The following is a 6,000-nucleotide window of genomic DNA, read 5'->3' as shown; positions in this document are numbered from 1 at the left end:
TTCTTTACTGCTATTTTTAGATCATCTTCCTTAGAGCATCATTCAACACTGTCCTTTTTTGAGGCATATTTCATCTATCTCCATCATTTATCTCAACCAGGGATATTCCGGTCATCTGCCAACCATCTCTGGGTGTATAACATCTCTGGGTGTATAACATGTACCAGGAGGACTAGCACCTCTGGTGTGAGGGCTTGTTGAGCCCTTTTCAAGCTATGCATCTACCTTCGGTGTTTACTGTTCACTCTACTCTCTCCTGTGGCTCCAAGAAGCTGCAGCATTTGTAGCAGTAATACCCTAGTAACCAGGCAGGCTAAACCAAGTTTAGGGTAACCTTCAGACCTCAAACCTGTCAGTGAATTGGGGTAGGGGAATGTCTACCTCAAGCACATGAAGACTTTCCCTGGCAGAATGTATGGGTGAGAAGAATTTGTTCCAATGGTCATGAAGGTGGCTGGAGTAGGCACTGTGGAGTACTTAGAACTTGGTCAAACATCGAAGATGCCAAGGTCATCCACTGCATCCCAGGCCATCACAGTCATTATGATTTTTGTCATGCCACTGGACTTTGGTGAGTGAGACTGATGACTTTGGGCAACTCTGTCTCACTTGAATCCAGTTTACTCTGGAGATAAAACATCACCCCTTCATGTCACTGGTCCTCTTCAAAAATGAAGATTGAACAACAGCAACCTATGTGTTATTCATGCTATAGGTTGAATGCCTCCTTTATTTGTCCTTTTGGGAAGACCTGGGTATGAACCATAGCCTGAGTCTTAATCAAGTTTTCACTGGATCTCAGATCTGGAGAGCATAATGAGCCAATATAAGTGAAAATAGGAAGGCAGCCACATCTCACTAGAAGTAGGTTCCCCTTGGACATAAACCAATTCAAATTCCATGCCTAGATCCATGCCACCATAGCCTCTTTGAACCCAGCAGTTGTGCTTTAAGGGAAGAAAAGTACAAACTCTGTGAAAAGAACTGATATGATTAAAGATTGTCTATTCATCTTCCACCTTGTGTAATGAAAAAAGCTTTGTCCTTAGCAACCTTTGTAATTACTTCAAGATCCCTGCCGCCTATCTCCAAATTATCTTTTGGAATTTGGATATGACAGGTCTAGTCCTAGCTTCTTCTATAATAAAATTTTTAACTTTGAGTATCTTCTGTTGTTCCCTGGACCCATGGATCATGTTTTTTTTTTCTACTTTGGATCTTAGTCTCCTCATCTATAAAATTTGGTGATGGTCTAGTTAATCTCTTAGGCACCTTCCAACTCTGAGATTCATTTTTTTAAGGGAGGAAAATGGAAGAGTAGTTTGCTCAAGGTGTTTGGCTACAAAAAGTCAGAATTAAAAAATACTGATCAATGACTGGGAAAAATCAAGAGGGCCTATGTTTGAATTTGGTGATAGCTATATAAAACCTAGCTGTTGTCAGAATCTCTGTGGGTAAAAAGGCCTCATGCTTGTCATGTAGTTATGATACTTGATGAGCAAAGCAAAAATAATAGAGTCATTATCATTCTCTGGAATCTCATGAGGAAATTCCCTCCATTTAAAAGAAAGCCAAGTATGTGCATAAGCCCATGCTACTAATATTCCTGGAAAGTATTTAGACATTGAACCTTGGAGATTTTTTAGCATATTAGGAGGAGAAATCAATTCTAATCTTTCCTATTACTATGATCTTAAGTTACTTTTTGGGAATAAGCAGGTACAAAGATGACTTACGTAGGTAGAATAGAAGTTTACTTGAATGCTTTGATTTGAGGGGGTATTGAGATATTTCTAGCCTCCTATCATCCTTGTCAACTTGCCTGATATTCCATCTTGAGAACTGTGTTCATTTGAGTTTAAATTACCCTGCAAATCTCTTCCTTAAAAAACCTTTCCTGGAAGAGGTAAAATTATAATTTTATCTTTTATAACTAAATGTAAATTAATTTCTCTGCTATTTAATAATTAATATTCTATTTATTATTACATGCAATGAGAGTGGAAAAAAGAAAAGGCTCAGAAAAGGTAAAGACACTACTTAATGAATTTTCTTTGAATCCCCAGGGCTTAGCACAATAAGTAGCTGGCACATAGTAAGTGCTTACTAAATGTTACCTACTTTACTGACTATAGCATGGCCATCAAACAATGAAACATGGTGAAAATAATTTTGATTTTTAAAAAAATTTGGAGGAAATGGGCATAGATAGTAATTTCAAGAAGCAATTTTTAGTTTGATAGCATGAGTCCAACTAATAGAAAAGCTATATCAGAATAAAGTAAGTTCTAAAAACCTTGACACCTGCCATAACCATAATGAACAAATTTATCCTCCTACAATATTTTACAGTACAATAAAGTTTCAGGATCTCGCACAACAGCAGGGTTGTGTTGGAGTCAATTCTAATCAGCTAATGAAAGGATTACTAAATTTTGAAAGTGTTAATAATGAATATTAAACTTCAAAGAGTGTGTGCATACATTCTCCCTCTACCCCAAACCACTGTTTAACATTTACCAGCATACTCCTGTACTGTTCTATAAACATAGCTTGGGTTCAGCAAGAATGTAACAGAAAGCTTAGGGCATGGAGTCATCACCAGACTGGAAGCCTGGGGACCGGCTATTGATGATGATAGCAAATAACATGTATCTTGTGCTTTGAGATTTGCAAAGTACTTTACACCATTATCTCATTTGAGCTTCACAAAACATCTGTCTAACAGCCTGCTATGGCTATTGACCCAGTAAGGCACATATTCAGAAAGTTGGAGATATTTAGAGATATTTTCAAGGAGAGGCATCAGATACCACCATAAACAGAATTGTTATGAAAAACAAAAACAAAAAAATACTTATGGAAATATGTCGAAAGATTTTATCAATATCTAGCCAAGAAACAGAGTAGAAAACTTGAAAAACTTATTTTCTGATGGAAGGCGAGGACAAATTAGCATGAGGAATGAATGGAATTGGAAAATTAAACTATAACAGAAATTCTCGATACCCTTAATCAGCAATTGTTAGAGAAAGCCAAAATATTATGGCTATATAGAGGGCTAAAATGGCACAAAGAGCAAGGACAATTTGTCATCAGTCAAGAACTACAATGGAAAAGTTTGAGGAGAAAAAAAAAATTGAAGGAGAGAGAAACTCTGGAGAAGGAAGTCAACAATAAAAACAAAATGAGTCCAATGCAAAAAAAAAAAAAATGCACAAGTTGGGTCAAACACAAAACAGGAAATTTCTGCACTGTTAACATAATCAATGGCAGAACCAGTTGCATCAGAAAAGGTTACAAATTCCATTTTCTTTACAAAACTTGAAAGAATTAGGGCTTACTGAAATCTATGATTATTTGCTATGTAAATGTTATGTCAAACACTATGTGAATAAGCATCTAACCAAATTCCTCTCTGAATCACTTGATTATGTCTTTATTAACCAAAAGCATCACACATTTATTACCAAAAGATAAGAAGACTAGTGATCTATCCATATAGAGGTCATTTATAAAGATTTCATACAAAGCATTCAAAATTTTTAATAATAAAAAAACTGTAGATAATTATATTCAGGGATGGACTAGCAAATATTTAACAATTGGCCTCAAAAGAAATGTATGCATGATATGCTTTTAAGGTTAATCTGCATAATTAATATTTTCTCCATTCCTTCTTGTATATACCATCAACAAAAAAGAAATAAAGCCCTGATTCAAAGCTGAAGAACAAATCATTGAATGATATAACTTTAATTCAAAATCAGGTCACAGCTTCCCAAAACTACAAAGAGTTTATCATTAAAGACCCTAACCTTATTCATAAATGAAGAGCACAGGCTCTTAGAATCATAGATTTAAAGCCAAGTAGGGCCTTGGTACTCACTGAATCCAACTCCTTCCCTTTTATAGATGAGGAAACTGAGACATTTAAAAGTCATTTATCTTTTATTCATGAGAAAATTCATTTAGACTTGAAACTATCAAGAATACCAAATGGAAGAGATGAGATTAGAGTTTAACATTCAAGAATGGACAGGAAATAGAAAGTTTTTCCCCTACCTGTATGACCATTTCTTCTCAGTGATCATTGCTGAATCATAGAATCACCTAGGCTCTTTTCTGATGGTCCCATTATCATCTCTATTCAAGTGACTTCCAAATTTGCAACTTTGGTACTCATTTTGTTGTGTGCAGATGCAAAGCATGGAATCCCTGCAAAGGTACAGGGAGAGCCTCACCCAGAATTCCAGGGGACCCCCCTGGAGAACTTTGGGGTGAGGGGCAGTTGAGAAGGGTTGAAGTCAGTTAATTGGTGGGATTGGATGTGAGCAGATAATTTGCTTGTTTCTCTTGACTTGGGGTTTCCCATGAGAAACCATTGTAGCTTAAGCCAGTAGTTTCTACTCATAGAGTTAGCCTATTTGTCAATTTTATTCTTCATTAATATAGTTATATAATTATTTAGTAATTAGAGAGTAAGATATTTATCTATAGCATTAGAGCCAGTTTTAGTTAAGTGCTTCATCTTCTCCAGTGAGGAGGAAGAAGGGGACATCAATTTAACAGTTTAGGGGCACCTTCATTTATCCTAAACCCCTCCTGGATTTATATAATTTTCCTTGTTAATTCCTAATATAACTTTTTACCTTCAAAGCTGTGCCTGATAATCATTTGGAAGATACTTACAATTCAGTCTGAACTTCTTGATTGAATCCTGTTGGCTGCCAGTTTAAGATCTCCTCTGTCCTCAACAGTTAGATAAATAATTTCTATATATCTCCTCTAACTGACCTGAGAGGAATATAAATTTAAGAAAGGAACATTATTGGGGATTCAGCCATAAGAGAAACTTACCAGAAGAATCCTATTGCTGTCTTCATTACCAACTGAAGAAGAAGCAGTTAGAGGGGGAGGGGTTTGAGAGCCAGGAGTGTTTTACCCCCTCCTTTCCTCACTGTAGCCTGTCAATTCTCTGGCTCTTAACTTAAAGCACTATTTGGCCCTGAAACATTTATCTGCTTCTCCAAACTATCGGTTATTATAATCATAACAGTTTCTCTCTTGAATACAACTTGAACAACAACTTGGATATTACCTGTACATCTCAAACTCTACATGCCCAAAAATGGACATTCATGATAATTCTCTCATGTCAGTCTCAAATCTATCACTTCTATAAAATTCCATGGTTTTATTGTGGTCATTATCATATCTCCAGTCACTCAGTTTCATAACCTCAAAATCATCTTGATTCTTACTCCCTTTAATCTCCATATCCTAGAAGATGACAAATCTTGGCATTTCTATGTCCTCCCTATTTTTCATTCTCATTTCCTTAATTCTTCTCATGCACTCTACTCTAATTCAGACCCTCAGTATCACCTGAACTATTGTAAAAGTCACCTAATTGGTCTTCCTGCTTCCAGTTTCTCCATCACAAGCCTCTTTCCAAACAGCTACCAGAATGATGTTACTAAAACTCAAATGTTACTAAAAACTCCCTCTAGGAAAAAATCTCCAGTAGCTTGCTGAGATAAAATATAAAATTGTCAATTTTACATTTAAAGCTTCCCTCCCAATTATAATATGGCTCCCATCTACTTTTCTGGTCTTCAATAACTTGACTCCCCTCCATGTACTTGGTTTTATGCAAACTGACTTGCTAGTTATTTCCTGGAAAAAATGCACTCCTTTTATTTCTTGTACTCCTCATTCCTTCAAAGACTATCTTAATTGTTACCACCTACAGGAGGCTTTTCAGGATTTTCTACCCCCATTAATAATCTTTCTTTATTAAATTTGTTTTATAGAATAGTATATTTTTGTACTTACTTATCTGTGTGTGTGTGGTAGGTTCCTTGAAGACAAGGGTTCTTTCTTTTTCATCTTTGTATCCTGAGTAAATATTTGCTGAATTAATAAGCAAAGAGATAACAAAGAAGACACTTGGTCAGTAAAGGAAATGGAAATTTCAGATGGGGTCACATTCCTTAA

This window comes from Gracilinanus agilis, chromosome 6, assembly GCF_016433145.1.
Source record: "Gracilinanus agilis isolate LMUSP501 chromosome 6, AgileGrace, whole genome shotgun sequence".
NCBI lineage: Eukaryota > Metazoa > Chordata > Mammalia > Didelphimorphia > Didelphidae > Gracilinanus > Gracilinanus agilis.
The sequence above is the reverse complement of the archived record's forward strand: the minus strand, read 5'-3'. Positions refer to the sequence as shown.